General features: G+C 43.3%; 1 pseudogene; it reads right to left on the minus strand.

Moving 5' to 3' along the window:
• Positions 1 to 5,432: 5,432 nt before the first annotated feature.
• Positions 5,433 to 6,000, minus strand: LOC103017837 (glutathione peroxidase 1-like; annotated as a pseudogene).
• Between the last annotated feature and the right edge of the window lie 11,426 nt (positions 6,001 to 17,426).

Below are 17,426 nucleotides of genomic sequence, written 5' to 3' on the forward strand. Positions count from 1 at the left end.
AGGAATTTCAAATGGAGAAATAATGGAGAGGTTGGGCGTATCCAGGGAGGCCAGCAAGCTGGCTCCCAAGAAGCCTTATTCCTCTGGTGCACACACCCCAGGCCAAGGCTGTCCTCAGCCTTGTTGTTCAGAATCCAGAACTTGTCAGCTTCAGCTTTAGCTCTTAGGATCAGACACACATTAGCTAAGCTTGTAACACTGATGGATAAAACTAGAATGCCAATTTATTAAACAATAGACTTTAAACAGGAGCTTCAGATAGCTGAGCTGGGGCTCAGACACTTAATGTAACCAAACTCTCCAGTACATAATCATACTAGTAAAAGTAATAATAAAAGCTAACATTTACTGAGCACCTACTACATGCTAGTCACTATGCAAAGTACTTTATCTAAATTTTTTCCCTTAATCTGAAATAGGTACTTTTTTTTTTTTTTTTTTTTTGGCTGCACCACGAGGCTTATGGGATCTCGGTTCCCCGACCAGGGATTGAATCTGGGCCACTGCAGTGAAAGCGCCAAGTCCTAACCACTAGACTGCCAGGGAATTCGCTGAAATAGGTACTTTTATTATCTTCATATTACAGATGAGGAAATTTAGGCACCAGGAGGTTAAGTAATTTGCCCAAGGTCATATGTCTACTTCCCATCTGGCCCTTGAACTGGAATTGAACAGGACAGAAAGTAGACAGAAAACTTGAATGAGAGGCTTTATGAGCACGAGTATTGCTGCTCTGGGGTATGGGTAGAGCACATTGCACTTCAGTACCTCCACCCAGACCTAGCCCTGCTCCTCACCTGGAAGACAGGTGGTGTTAGAAGCCTGGGGAGAAGGCACTGGCACATACGTGGGTATTCTCACACTGAGACCCTCTAAGCTCGGCCACAATGAGGCTCCAACAACTAGTCTCATGGGTAGGGGATTTGGACAAATAGAAGCCAGGGTCAAAGATGAAGAAGAGGCGGACGACAGGCTAGTTTGAGAGTGTGGGTGAAGTACCTCTCTGGCGTTATTTGGGACTACTTTAGTGGGGGAGGCTAAGTTCCTACTTGAGCATGTGGCCAGTATAATTTGAGCCCACATAAATGACTTCCATTTGCATATGCTGGTTCTAGAAGCCAGGTGATGGAAGTGACACACAATGATAAGGGATTCCATGGGGACCCAAATGCCCATGTCAGCAGGACCAGGGCATTCTCTCCCTGAAGATGGACCCACAGGGGATAGCAAATTATAATCCATTTCAGCATCACTTCCTCAGAAATGCCTCCTCCCTTCCCTTCCTCAGGTGCCATATTTACTGTAATATGCACACAGCACCCTCCACTTATGTTTTTAGCACTTATCAAATTGAAGTTGAATAAATCTGTTGACTGTCTCTCTTCTCTGCTGGACTGTCAGCCAGTGGTTTTGAGGATAGAAACCACATCTGTTGGCTCTTCTGTTCCAACTTTGGCATCTTATATGATGTCAGAGCATAGTGAGCATTCAATAAATAATATTTCTCCACTCTTGAGCATAGCCAAGCTTTTCAAGTCATCTTTCTCCTTCACCACCCATTCACTCTTCTGCCTGCTCCCATCTGGTGACCCTAAATCATTCTTCTGGGGTTGCTGCGACCTCCACATTGCCAAATCCAATAGACACTCTCAGTCTTGATTTACTAGATCTTGGAGCACCTCTTGACATAGTTGACCACTCCCTTAGTCTTCAGATGCTTTCCTCTAATCACAATGCGATACCACTTCACACCCATTAGGATGGCTATTATGTTTTAAAAAAAATTTTTTTGAACAGAAAATAATGTGTTGGTGAGGGTATGGAAAAATTGGAACCCTTGTGCATTGGTGCAACTTCTGTGGAAAACAACATGGTGGCTCCTCAAGCAATTAATCATAGAATTACCGTATAATCCAGCAATTCCACTGCTGGGTATATACCCCCAAAATTTCAAAGCAGGGTCTCAAAGAGAGATTTGTACACTCATGTTCATAGTAGCAGCATTCACGATAATCAAAAGGTAGAAGTGACCCAAAGTGTCCGTTGACAGGTGAATGGATAAACAAAATGTGGTATATACATACAATAGAATATTCTTCAGTTTTAAAAAGGAAGGAAATTCTGGAAAATGCTATAATGTGGATGAACCTTGAGGACATTATGCTAAGTGAAATAAGCCAGTCACAAAAGGAAAAATGCTGTATAGTTGTACTTATATGAGGTACCTAGGGTAGTCAAGGTCATAGAGAAAGAAAGTAGAATGGTGGTTGCCAGGAGCTGTGGGGAGAGGAGGGAACAAGGAGTTAGTTACTGTTTAATGTGTACAGGGTTTCAGCTCTGACGAAAAAAGTTCTGAAGATGGATGGTGGTAATGATTGCAGAACAATAAGAATGTACTTAATTCTGTTAAGGTACTTAACAGAACTGTACACTTAAAAATGGTTAAAATGGTCAATTTTATGTTATGTATTTTTACCACAATTTTTTAAAATGCTTTCTCTCTAAGCTTCTAGTATACTTCCTGCTTCTAGTTTCTCTTTTCCTACCTCCATGGCCACTTCTCAGTCTCCTAGTCAATTCCTTCTCTACCTAAATGAGAAATGTTGGAGGCCTTCTTTTCTTGCTTCCTTCCTTCAGCAAATATTTGAGTGTCTACTCTGTGTTGGGAATCAACAGTGACAAAAGACACAAAGTTTCTCCTTATGGAGCATCTATTCTTACTGGATAGAAGATGATCCAATGAACAAATAAACAAGTAAATATGTAGTACGTTAGATCAGGGGTCCCCAACCCCTGGGCCATGGACCAGTACTGGTCCATGGCCTGTTAGGAACCGGGCCACACAGCAGGAGGTGAGCGGTGAGTGAGCAAGCAAAGCTTCATCTGTATTTACAGCCGCTCCCCATCACTCGCATTACAGCCTGAGCTCCGCCTCCTGTCAGATCAGCAGCGGCATTAGATTCTCATAGGAGCGCGAACCCTACTGTGAACTGAGCATGCGAGGGATCTAGGTTGCGCGCTCCTTATGAGAATCTAATGCCTGACGCTCTGAGGGGGAGCTGAGGCAGTGATGCTAGCGCTGGGGAATGGCTGCAAATACAGATGATCATTAGCAGAGAGGTTTGACTGCACAGAGACCAAAATAAATCAACTGCTTGCAGACTCATATCAAAACCTTATCAGTGAGTGGCAAGTGAAAACAAGCTCAGAGCTCCCACTGATTCTGCATTATGGTGAGCTGTATAATTATTTCATTATATATTACAATGTAATAATAATAGAAATAAAGTGCACAATAAATGTAATGCACTTGAATCATCCCAAAACCATTCCCCACCCTCCCCACCCCTCGTCCCTAGAAAAATTGTCTTCCACGAAACCGGTTCCTGGTGCCAGAAAGGTTGGGGACCACTGCGTTAGATGGTCATAAGAGCTACAGAAAAAAATAAAGCAGGTTAAGGGAGATTGGAAGAGCCAAGGTGAGGTGGAGGGCTGCTGTTCTTTAGGGCTGGTCTGATAAGGTTACATCTGAGCAGTGAATTGAAGGTAGTGGAAGAGAAAGCAATGCTATTATATGGAAGAGTTTTCTAAACAGATCACAAGGCCCTGAGGCAGAAGAGAGTCTAATGTGTTTGAAGAATAGCAATGAGGCCATGGCGACTGGAGCAGAAAGAGATGGGGCAGGGTATATATTCTGAGAGGCAGTGAGGTGGAGATACAGGTCATAAAGAGCCTGGCAGACAGTTTTGTCGAGTGAGATGGGAAGCGAATAGAGTGGGGCAGAGGAGTGGCACAATGTGACCAATGCTGTAACAGGACCACCCTGGCTGCTGTGCTGAGAACAGATTGTAGGAGGGAAGAGTGGAAGTGGGAGGCTACTGCAATAATCTAGGTGAGAGAGGAAGGCGGCTCAGACCAGAGAGGCAGTTGTGGACATAATAAAAAGTGGAAAATTGTGAATATCTCCTGATGGGAGGGTCTGTCAACAGATTGGGTATGGGAGGTGAGAAAACGAGGAGTGACCAGATGATTCAAAGTTCAGGGCCTGAGTGTCAAGAAAAATGGAGTTGTCATTTATAGAGTTGGAAAAGACTGTTATGAGGAAATTTGAGGGTGAAAATCAGGGTTGGGTTTTGAACATTTGGTTTGAGATATCTATTAGATATCCAAGTGGAGATGTTGAATAAGCAATTGGAACATGCATCTGGAGTTCAGCATAGACACAGAATTTCAAGGTCAAGTCCTGGGTTTTCCTTCCTCTTCCTTTTAAGTCTCTCTCTAAGTAATCTTATCCATTTCCTTGGCTTTCAATACCCCCTATAGGCTTCATCGATTTTAACCTGTACGATCACACAGAACCCCATGTTACAGTTCCCTGAGCTTGGTTTTATGCTCTGCTGTCACCATCTTGAAATTCTTAATAATTTTTGGACAAAGGGACCTGCATTTTCACTTTGCACTGGGTTCTGCAGATTAAGGAACCTGTCCTGCTCCCAAATGTGTAACTTTATTTTGGATTTCTCTTTTGAGCACTTTGTCTCATATGCCCAACTGTCTACTTGACATCTCCACTTGGATAATGTAAAGAGACCTCAAAACTAACATATCCAAAACTAACCTTCTCTAATCTGCACTCATTCGTTCTTGCCCACCATTCCAATCAGAAACCAGAGAGCCATACTTTCCTTTCTCTCCCCATTCTCCCTCCCCCATTCTCCCTCCCCCATCCAACCCAAGTCATAAGGATTGTACTTCAAAAATATGTTTCAAATTAATCCACTTTTTTCCACTTCCACTGCTCCTAGCCTGGTCCAAGCAATGATCATTTCTTATCTGGACTACTGTAGAAACTCCTGGCTGGTGTCTCCACCTCACAAGTTTTGCCTCTTCTCCAACATGAAAAAATGGTTTATTTTTCACATAGCAGCCTAAGGGGTCTTTTAAAATAAACCACAGTGTGATTACACCATGCCCCTGCTTCAACCTTCCAATGGCTCCCGTTGCATTAGAACAAAACCGAAATCCTACAAGCCGCTGCGTGAACTGAGCTCTCACCACCTCATCATCTCTCCTTTGCCCCATTCACCCCTCCCTCACTCCAGAAAATGGCACAGTGGCATTTCAGTTCCCAATGCTCTGACCTCACCTCTGCCTTAGGATGTATGTTTTGTCTGCCTAGAAACCAACGACCTCCAACTCCCTCCAGCTTTTGCGGTGGGGTGGGGCGAGGGGGGATTGTTTGTCTTGTGTTTGTTTGTTTGTCTTTGCCGAACTCCTTTTTTTTTTTTTTTCTTCTGCTGATACTCATCGCTTTATTAGTACAGAACTGTGGTCTGGGAAAGGGGAGCCTGGGATGAACAGGACCAGCACCCATCTCGGGGGATTTTCCTGGACATCAGGGGTTCCTCCATGCACGTTTAGAGGTAACACCTTCATAGATGAAATCCCCAGAGGGCAGTGCTGTGACTGCCAAGCAGCAGGGGTAGGAGGGGTGCCCTGGGCACAGCTGGGCCCTGGGACAGCAGGGCTTCGATGTCAGGCTCCATGTGGATGGTCAGAATGCAGCGGCTATACCTGCGCCCAGGCACACGGCCCAGGCCACTTCTTTGCCACACACCAGAGACCAGGTGATGAACTTGGGGTCGGTCCTGAGGGCAGTGGCGGCGACACTGGGCGTGGGCAGAGCCTCACGAAGGAAGGCGAAGAGCGGGTACGCCTGCGAGCCATTCACCTCGCGCGTCTCCACTTCTCGAAGAGCATGAAGTTGGGCTCGAACCTGTTGCCTGGTCTGACGTACTTGAGGCAATTTAGGATCTCGTTTTGGGCGTTTTCCTGATGCCCAAACCGGTTGCACGTGAAGCTGAGCACGACCAGGCCTCGGGGCCCGAGGAGCCGCCTCAGCTCCTTCACCTGGGTGTCGTCCTGGACCCCTGTGCCTCCGAGCGATGCCAAGTCCTCAATGAGCAGGGCCCTACCCCGCAGGGCAGGTCCACGCGGCATGGGTGTCGGAGAGGAGAGGAGAGGGGAGAGCTACGAACTAGAAGCACCTGTTTTTGCATCTTACTCATCTGACAGGTCTCAGCTCAGATATCACATTTTTAAAGAAGCTTCCGTGTTCGGCTAGGTTCCCCAGAAAATGAAACCCAGGGCAAAAAGCTGCTGGGCTATTCTTTTAATAGGGAAAACAATCCCAGGGAGCAGGAAGGAAGAATTGGGAGAGAAGCAGGGAAGGAGGAAGAGCCAGTGTGTGGATATGCTGGCCATCTCCAAATGCAGCTGATCTCTTAATCTGCAGGACCACACCCCCAAGAAGTCTTGGGACCATCCTTCAGAGGCAGGCAAAGGGGAGATATTATCCTCTGGCTCCTACCTCCCAGCGCTCAAAGGTTCAGCCCTGGGATGTTAACTCCCCTGTATTTCTAGGCTGCATGTGGGCATGCGTGCTGAGAAGCCTCCTGGTGGTTCCAACAGGGTGACACCAGAGCAGGAAGCCAGAGAAGTGAGGTACAGAGCGGGAGCAGTATACTGTCAGGTCACACCTATGTGAAGTCGTCAGCACCACGCAGAGCTACAACAAGAGACAAGTGAGGACTTCCCTGGTGGCGCAGTGGTTAAGAATCCGCCTGCCAATGCAGGAGACGTGGGTGCGAGCCCTGGTCCGGGAAGATCCCACATGTCACGGAGCAACTAAGCCCATGCGCCACAACTACTGAGCCTGCGCTCTAGAGCCCGCGAGCCACAACTACTGAAGCCCGCGTGCCTAGAGCCCGTGCTCTGCAACAAGAGAAGCCACCGCAATGAGAAGCCCGCGCACCGCAACGAAGAGTAGCCCCCACTCGCCACAAGTAGAGAAAGCCCGCACGCAGCAACGAAGACCCAACGCAGCCAAAATAAATAAATTAAACAAACAAACAAAAAAAGAGACAAGCGAAGCTGAGAAGATTCAAAGTGGAGGAAAAAAACTGAGACCTTTGCCCTGATCTACTCCAACCCCATCCAGGTCATCCTGTGTATTCATTCATTGGACAAATGATTTTCAAACAACTCCTAAGAGCCAAGAGTATGCTAGTGACAGTGACGCAAAGAAGTATAAATAGACACCACTGCTGCCTTGGAGGTGCTCACATTCTAACGAGGTTGATGGTTTAAAAAGTATAGGAGAAAAAAAAAAGATAAAAATCACTGTAATTATAAACTGTGACAAGTGGAGATAAGAAACAAACAAGGGGGAGAGAGAGAGAGAAAACAGGACCAGTGGGCTGGAACTCACGGGAGGAGGGGACAATGGCACGAGATGATACAGGAGAGGTTGACAGGAGTCAAATCATGTAGGTCTTGCTAGTTTCTTCAAAGAGGCCTGTTTTTTGTTTTCCTTCAGAGTATTTATTTGAGTCTTTAATTGCTTTCTGTCTGTCTACCTGACTAGACTAGAAGTCCCATGAAGTCAAGGACCAGACGCCCTTCTTGTTATCCATGGTATACCTAGTGCCTAATCACAGTGCCTGGAGCCTGGCAGCCTTCAGTAAATAATAATTGTTGAGTAAACCTGTTGAATACAGGAATGAATGGATAGGAAAGCACTTGCTGTGGAGAGCAAGGACTTACAGCTCAATGGCGTCAGGCTCTCCTAATCAGATTCATGTTGGTCCCACAACAAGGGACCAGAAATCCTACAAGGATGTTGACCTGAGTCTTCCTGGGCTGTGCTTGGGTGAGCAGGAAATGCTCCATTTTCTTATCTGATCAAGCCTTAATTTAATTAACACATCTTTATTTCTATTTAAAACTTTCAATCAGCTTACACTGAAGCCCTAGGAGCCATATTATTGTTTTAAGAGCAGCTCCATAGCCTGCCCCTGATCCATTACGTTTCACTAGTGTGATGTGAATTAGTAGTATTATTATGCGCTGCCCTGACAGCTGGTAAAATGGGGAAGTCCTCAAATGGCCTAACCACATGGTCCCCTCACCACTCTGCCCCCCAAGCCAAATAGCCCTCCTTTTCAAATGAACCAGGTGTAATTCATTTTTTTATAAATTAATTAATTTATTAATTTATTTATTTTTGGCTGCGTTGGGTCTTCGTTGCTATGCACAGGCTTTCTCTACTTGCGGCGAGCGGGGGCTACTCTTCATTGCAGTGTGCCGCCTTCTCATTGCGGTGGCTTCTCTCGTTGCGGAGCACGGGCTCGAGGCCCGTGGGCTTCAGTAGTTGTGGCGCATGGGCTCAATAGTTGTGGCTCGAGGGCTCTAGAGAGCAGGCTCAGTAGTTGTGGCCCACAGCTTAGTTGCTCTGCAGCATGTGGGATCTTCCGGGACCAGGGCTGGGACCTGTGTCCCCTGCATTGGCAGTCACATTCTTAACCACTGCGCCACCTGCAGTGCTTGCTTACTCCTGAGTAGCAGATTTCAATTCCCTGACAGCCCATGGAATTATTCAAACACGCCAATCACATCCTCCCTAAGGAACCAAGGGGCACCTCTCTCTCTTGATACTACAAAACTTGCCTCCTGCAGCCCCCAGGGAATTCACTCTTTTCCCGAATGCAGCCCCCATGTGGTACTGCACGGAGCAGTGTCCCCTTCCTCCAGACTGTGAGCATACGGATTAATAAACGGCTGTCCGTCTCATCCGTCCAGTGTCAGGTGTCATGTGTTTGGCTATCCCCATAACCCCAGGGCATCCCTCCTTCCTCCACAGGGAGGGACTTAAATGTAAAATATGCTGGGACTTAAATGTAAAATCTTACAATGTGACATTGACATTGAATAGGAGATGATCAAAATAAGCAGTTTAATCTTTAGAGGGTATATTAGTTTGGTCCATCTGCAGGTATCAGAGACCAAACAGCGTGGGGTTTTTTTTTGTTGGTTTGGTTTTGTTTTGTTTTTATTGGAGTATAATTGCTTTACAATGTTGTGTTAGTTTCTGTTGTACAATGAAGTGAATCAGCTATATGTATACCTATATCCCCTCCCTCTTGGACCTGCCTCCCACCCCCCCAAACAGCATGGTTTAAACAAGAGTTTCTTTCCCCACCACAGTGTAGCAGCTCTCTTCCTCAAAGTCATCAGAGGCCCAGACCCTTCTATCTTGGGGCTTCTCCACCCCTAGGGCTTGGCCCTCATCTGTATGTTTCTTATGGTGGAATCAGTGCATTTTCTTGTTAGGATGTTCCACAAAAATAGCTGCAGATGCCCCCAACTCCATGACTTAGGACCAGTCAGCTGAAAATCTGGAGGCTCCAACACACCTTAAACTTTTAAACCTGAAAGCAGTTGGGACACCCACCCCCTCAAATGGAGTCTAGCAGAGGGACAATACAGAATCTTGGTTAAGAACTAAAATTCTAAAGCGTTAACAATTCTGGGATCAAATTCCAACTTTGCCACTTGTTGGCTGTGTAATCTTCAGCAAGGCACTGACCGTACTTTACCTTTCTGAATTCGTTCCTGCAAATGCAAAATGGAGTTAATAACAGAAAGCACCTCACAGGGTTGTTTCAGGGATTCCATGATATAACATACGCCTAGCAAAGCGCAGGCACAGAGTAGGGATTCAATGAATCGGCCATCTGGTACGACCTTACCCCACTTGCCCAAGGAATGAGCTCATAAATATTCAGGCTCAGGGGAAATTTTGACCTAGTGTATGGCAATGAGACGTACATACACACTTAGACATTCTGAACATGGGAAAGCTTATATAGGGCTATCTTACATGACTATCTTAAAGGGAAGTGTTATGAGGATTAAATTAAATGAGTTAATATGTATTAAATGCTTAGCACAGGGTCTAGTACATAGTAAGCACCATGTCGGTATGAGCTATTATAATTATTATGATCATCATATCTATAAGAGGTCGGTATTACTTATTGGTCCTTGTAAAAGGCTATGGCCACGTAAATGTAAAATATTACAATGTGACATTGTCTCCCTTCCCTGAGAGACTTTCTGTGTATGAGGTAACTGGCAGTTTCACTACCCCCATTTGTGCAGTTTTAGTGAAGTTGGCAATTGCTAACATAGTAAAGGGGACATGTGCTACCACACAGCTGTACAAGGAAACAGAATCACATTTTTTGAGGGTTCCTGACGGCGCAGCACTTTTTTCAAAAGTTCTCTGTACAATTTTCAGTACAAAAATAGGTGTGAACTGTGTGCCCTTTCGAAGGGAATGAGTTGGCCACTGCAGTGCTAAGATTGGTATTGTTCAGAGAATGAAATTCCTGTTCACTGATGTTGTTTTGGGTTGGGCTGACCTTATGAACTGGATTTCTTTTCAGATGGGTGTATTTTTCCTTATTGCAAATTTCCTTCAATTCATCAGCAGAAATTCTAGCCACTTTGCTGGGAGCTTGTGACCCTGGTTTGGACGGCTTATGTACTCGCCTTTCGACAAATGTGGATTTATTTATTTTATTTTATTTTTTTGCAGTTCCTGCTTGGCACTTCCCGCTTTCCCTCTGGGACGCCATCTTTAGCCTTCTGTCACCACTCTCTGGTTTCATCCCCTATGAATCACTTCCTTTGGGTCACTTGAGTTTTTCTCCTGTAGGAGAGTCTAATCTTTTTCAACAACTAAGTTAAAAAAGAATTTCCGTTCCTAGACTCCTGCTTTACCATTCATTCACTGATTCCTGAGCTTCATGGCTTAGTTGCAATTCATACATCCATTGACATATTTATCCATACCATAGGTGTGGCCACGTTACTCAAAGGGGCATTGGCTTTTCTAACACAATCCATGCCATACTGTGGCAGTCCTAAGTCCTATCAAGGTTTGTTGCCTGAGAGAACTCATTTTCTCTGAATTTTCCTACCCACAAATGTTTATTTTACTTACTTATCTACAACTTATCTTCTTGCCAGAAGAATTTAAGGCTGCTTATAAAAATGCAAACACTAGAGGAAGATCAAATAAACTGGAAATAAGAAACATGAGGGAAAGCAAAGGTACAGAAGTAAGATGCAAGTTGTGGACCCCTTGCGACAGATGGGACAAAAGTTGGCTCAGAGCCTCCCGGTAATCAACGCAAGAGAGAAAAATGATGGATTACAAAATGCACAGGGTCCCTGAAGGATAAACACACCAGTTGCATAGGCAGAGCATAATTGTTCTAAATCGACAGTGTCTCCCATGGACCCTTCCAAAGAAGTTCAGTGAACAGTATCCTAGTAACATCTTTCTCAAAACACAGTGAAGGATTGCCTGGGCCCTCCTTAACAATACCAAAGCCCAAGATAGCAGAAGTATTTCTACCTGAGGCTACAAAACTGGGCTAACCTCCTCTGACAATACCCAGAGATGAAGGCTGGATGGAATGACCTCCAGGAGGCCCTCAGAGAAGAAAAATGAAAAAAGTGCCTGGTGACAGCCCTCGGACTTCTGGGGCACTGTAAAATGCCAAAGACCACTCAGGAGCTAAGGATTTGATCAAATCTATTGTTTGGGGCTGTGATGACCACAGAACCTGTTTGTTTCATTAAACCCAGTGATCTGAATTCCACTGCCAACCCTTACCCCCGTCCTTGGCTTTGTTGGGCCCTTTTGTCCCCCAAGAAGAAAAACGGAAAAGGAGGAGGTGGTCAGAGTCTTGAGAAAGGCTGGGGGGCAGCCCCGGGCAGGGATGCAAAAGAGGGCCTCGCCCACATAGGCCCGGAAGAACTTCAGTGGATTCTTTGGCCCCATACTGACTTTCTTTATTGACTTTTAGTTTATATGAAATTCAGTTGAATCCACTGTGCATGCTGACACTGCCTAGCAAAGATGGCAGTATTAGCCATGGAATTTGCTTTATGCGCTATCAAAGTTTGCATAATACCTTTTTCACTAAAAATGAGGTAGCTCTTTCCTATCAGGGCCCTTCAGTTTAAAGCTCATGATATAACCCAGGAGATGGACAAATTATTTCCAACTGGAGAAAAAAATTTTTTGAATTTATGTCAATAAAACTCAGCTTTTGTGGTCATTTCTTCATTGTTGTTAGTGTGAAATTATAAAGTGTCCTCACTCTGAACCTCAAAGAAATCAGCATGTAATTTTCACATGAATTTTCATAATTGTCCTGTGGAGTGTACAAGGGGGGATCCACATTAATCCAAGAAAGCAACGCCCATATGTTTCTGTACATTAGGAGAGGATGGAGAAGGGGAGAGGGTAGGGGCAAGAATGAAAACTTAGAAATAGTGACAAATAATCATCAAAATTGAAAATCCCTCGAAATAAAGGATAATAATAGCTTTCTCTGAATCACCATCGATCTGCACAGAATATTATCACCAACAGGAATCCTGCATTTACCAAAAAAAGGAAAGAGAAAGTATTTTTTTCTAACTTCTTTTTTGTAGATTAATGGCTAACTTAACCTCCAGTATGGTAATTCAACATAATCTAGAGTTGATACAAATGCTCCTGTATAGGCTAAGGTTCACTAGTAAATTTAATTTTTTTTTTTTTTGATGAAAAGATTTTTTAAAGTGTTACCAAATTTAGAAATTGAAAATAAAATTTTAAGACTTTCAAAACTATATGTTACTAAAAATAACACTGACCCTCGATATTTGTCTGAGGAGTCTCTGGAGAGAACAAGATTTCATCCCTGGAAGATAAATGGAGCCAACTCATCTGCGGTCTTCGGTTTAATTAGCTAAACCCTTCCAGATGGAGAACATTCAAAGCAAAGGAATATTTCTGAGCCCCCTGGAATTGTTAATAAGCATAACAATATGTTACATGTAAAAGAAAATATGCGTCTTTTATCTTTGCCTTTAAAAGGCAAACGAGGAAGTACTTGGTAGCATTATGATTTTCAATTTGATTATTGAAAACGAAATGTTCTAATTTTATTCAATGTTGAAGAAACAAACATTGTTTGCTTTTCTCCTGTGCTAAGCACTGGGGAGGGAGAAATAAGACAAGACTCCTGTCATTATGGAATCTATAATTTAACTAGAGGTTGCATTCTCAGTGCCCGCGGCACATAGTAGGGGCTGGATAACTCTTTGTTAAGTAAATGAGTGACTGATACGACACTTAAATAAGGAATTGCATTAATAAAAGTCTGAACAAATTACTGTGGTCGGAAGGGAGCATAGGGGCCTCAAGTTGTCAGAGAGGCTTCACAAAGAAATTTGTCAGGTAGGAGCACAAAAGACTTCCAGGCGCAGAAAACAGCATGCGAAAAGGCATGCAGAAAAGACAGAGTAACGTGTACTTAGGCAACAGCCAGTGATTCGGTGTGCCTGGAGTGTAATGTGTATATAGAATGTGCCTGGAAGACAGTGAGACCAGTGAGATGCGTTGGGCCTCATTTGAAGAGGACCCTGAAAGCCTAAGTTTGGACTTGATCCTTTAGTATGTGTTGGCATTTTAGAAAGATGGCGAGAGACACAGTACAGAGCGTTCATGGAAGGGGAAAAGGAAGTAATAGATAACGAACGGTTAAGTGCCCTGTTTGCCACTAGCACTAGGATAGATCCTCTACATATTTACATTAAATCTCATCCAAACCTTGCAACACTCCCAGTGGGTATATAATATTGTCCTCCAGTATCCAAGGGGGGAAACTCAGAGAGGTTAAGCGACTTTCCCCAAATCACACAGCTAATAAAAGATGGGACTAGGATTTGAAACCAGGGTCCTAAAAATCTTGTTAGAGAATAAAAATACCATTGGACTCAAACAAATTAGAAAAAATATACAGTGGAAGTTTGGAGAAAGTTAGTGAATATGGAGAAAGACACACATGCAAGATACAAGAAAAGCATGACTATACAAAAGGATATTTACAGTAAGGCAGATACAACACAGGAAGTGGGAAGATAATCATAGAAAAACCACAACATGTGTTTTTAAAATGCAAAGCCCCAGGGGGGAGAAAGCGAACGATACAATAATGCCATTCACTCTGGCATCCTGTGCATTTGGTTTTGCTCTTTACTCTTTTTTTTTTTAACTTTAAACAATTCGTTATGAGAGTAACAAAGATACAGCTCATGATCTTGCAACTCTAATGCCCTAAATCAGAAACAGATGGTGCCTAGTGTACCCTGTTTCCTAGAAACTGCAGAATTTTGAGGACAACACCCTCTATGCACTGCACCACTGATTTCAGTTCCTTCAGAGATACTAATACATGGCTAAATAATGTGGTTGCTGGGCATTGTATTGGAACATCTGTTTTCCTTGCTCCAGAATCTTTTTGAAGGTTAAAACTTCTCTCCATATTTATTGTATTTTTCTTTCTCATTTCCAAAGTAATTCATTTTTATTGTTAAAAATTTTGAAAATATTGAACAAGGAAGAAAATTTAAATCCCCCGTCCTTCCACCCAGCAATAACCAATGACCCCTGTTAAAATTTTGACGATAGCCTTCTAGTCTTTTTCCTACACATGCACACACACGTGCACACGCACACACTTTATAGAAAATAGGATGTATAGAAAATGTTTTTTAATATGTTTTGTGCACTGAATTTATCATTAGCATTTTTCCATATCACCAAATATTTACGATGACTGCTAGTATTCTATCATATTGCATACATTAATTTATATAAATTGATCTCTTTTTCATTCAACAAATTCAATTCATTGAACACCTACTATGTGTCAGAACTGTTCTTGGCACTAGGTGCATTATGGTGAGTGAAACAGGCAAAGTCCCTGCCCTCATGAAGCCTACAGTCCTATTATTGACATCTAGCTTGAAAAGTTTTATTGTTAAAAAATAGCATAGTGTGGGAATTCCCTGGCAGTCCAGTGGTTAGGATTCCATGCTTTCACTGCCGAGGGCCCGGGTTCAACCCCTGGTGGGAGAACTAAGATCCTGCAAGCCGCGAGGGGTGGCCAAAAAAAAAAAAATAGCATGATGAAACCTGGCAAACACTACCTCCGCTATGTGATTAACATCACTGGTGAAAATTATGTAGACAGCTGGTATCCCTGATATGATGTAACAAGAATGGCACCTTAACTCTGTGGTCTTCCTCCCAGGAACCAATAACAACAGTCTATTCATGATTTTTTTAAAAATCAAACCAACCCAAATCAAGAGACATTCTACAAAACACCTGACATGATGTAACAAGAATGGCACCTTAACTCTGTGGTCTTCCTCCCAGGAACCAATAACAACAGTCTATTCATGATTTTTTTAAAAATCAAACCAACCCAAATCAAGAGACATTCTACAAAACACCTGACCAGTGCTCCTCAAAACTATCAAGGTCATCGGAAATAAGGAAAATCTGAGAATCTCTCACCAGCTTGAAGAACCTAGGGAGACATGACAACTAAATGTAATGTGGTGTTCTGGATAGAATCCTGGAGCAGAAAAAAGACATTAGGTAAAAGTAGGGAAATATGATTAAAGTATGGATTTTAGTTAATAATAATGTATCAATACCAGTTCATTAGTTATGATAAACGTATCCTACTAATATAAGTTGTTAATAGTAAAGGAAATGGGGAGGGAGGGTAGATGGAGTATATGGAAACTCTTTGCACTATCTTTGGAACTTCTCTGTAAGTCTGAAACTATCCTAAAATTAAAAGTTTATTTGAAAAAAAAAAGAACTTTGTGACAGTCATTCTTGTATCTTTTTTTTTTTAAGTTATATCATTATTTTATTTATTTATTTATTTATTTATTTATTTATTTATTTTATTTATGACTGTATTGGGTCTTCGTTTCTGTGCGAGGGCTTTCTCTAGTTGTGGCAAGTGGGGACCACTCTTCATCACGGTGTGCGGGCCTCTCACCATCGCGGCCTCTCTTGTTGCGGAGCACAGGCTCCAGACGCGCAGGCTCAGTAATTGTGGCTCACGGGCCCAGTCGCTCCGTGGCATGTGGGATCTTCCCAGACCAGGGCTCGAACCCGTGTGCCCTGCATTGGCAGGCAGATTCTCAACCACTGTGCCACCAGGGAAGCCCTCATTCTTGTATCTTGAAGCACATCTCTGATTGTTTCCTTAGGATAAAGCCCTCAAAGTGAAATTGACAAGTCAAAATGTATAGATATTTTTATTTACCAGAGATTATTCTTTTAAAATTATTCTTTTTATATGTAGATGTTTTGCTGACTTCTTGAACATGTTTTAGCCTTATGTCTTTATTTCAGCTTTTTCCTACGTGCAGACTTCTGAAGCTGGAAGAAAACCAAAGGGATCATGAAACCCAACTGCCCTGTTTTACAGATGAGTAAACTGAAGCCCAGAGGACTGAAGTGACTTGCCCAAGGTCAAGTGGCTAGTTAACAGTGGGAAGCAGAGGGACTTCCCTGGTGGTCCAGTGGTTAAGACTCCGCCCTTCCAATGCAGGGGGTGTGGATTCCATCCCTGGTTGGAGAACTAAGATCCCACATGCTGCACGGTGCAGCCAAAAAATGAGAGAAAAAAAAACAACAGTGGGAAGTAGAACCCATATCCCTGCGGACTCTAATCTGTGCTAGGCTGTCCCTGGGTGTGTCTAAATGAAATAAAATTTTCTGACTCATGGTGGAATTAGCAATCAACACTCAGACCTGTGTCTATTTTCTGTAAGTAAATGTAAGTGTTTGCTTCCTTTGTCTTGGACGTGGTTGCTAGCAGCTAAAAGGATTTTTAAATAAATTTAAAGAATGGTTTCAGACACAACTAATAGAACTGCTTGACTAAATTCTTGGGTATATCAGTTTTCCTTTCTGAGCTATTGCTTCCCTATCAGAAAAATTAGAATTCCAACACCTACTTCTTAGCCTCTGACAGGGACCTTGTAGAAATTAAGTAGCTAAATGCGGATATATCTGCAGAAGCCTTAGAAATGTCATTTAAGGAAAAGGCAGTTGAATGAGAACAAAGGGCACATTTTCTGTTAAGTGGTCTGTCATATCCCAAGAAAGTTCATTTCCTTGCCTGTATAGTCTCTAGACAAGGAAAAATCCCAGACTTGGCATTGGTAAGGAAGAAGAGGGCGATGGAAAGGAAGGGAGAGAATTGTTAGACTTCTTGGCTGGAGTTCAGAAACAAATAGTTCCCGAGCCTGGCATTGTCAGGGGCCAGCGTCAGGACCAGCCCAAGAAGGCAGACAAGGAACATTACTGTTCCTGACTTGGCTCTGCACACCGTTACTCAACAGAAACTGATGCGTAAGCAGGATCCTAGAGGATGCAAGAGGGGTATAAACAATCACTGGGTGCGGACCTGTGGTTGCCTATAGAAGCTCTGCCAGGCCCAAGATTATAGTCGTACATTCTTATTTAATTTCCAGACATTTTTGCAGGATTTGGGCGATGACAAAAGCAAGCTAAAACAAAACTGAAGTCTGGGATTTAGAAAAGCATTGGCCTCTGACCTCAAACTGGAGCCTCTAATCAAAGTCCTAACACTTGCTCAGGTCAGTGAGCAGCCTTGCTTTGCGATATGGAAATGACCTATTTG

Source organism: Balaenoptera acutorostrata, chromosome 9, assembly GCF_949987535.1.
Source record: "Balaenoptera acutorostrata chromosome 9, mBalAcu1.1, whole genome shotgun sequence".
In the NCBI taxonomy this organism is placed as follows: Eukaryota; Metazoa; Chordata; class Mammalia; order Artiodactyla; family Balaenopteridae; genus Balaenoptera; species Balaenoptera acutorostrata.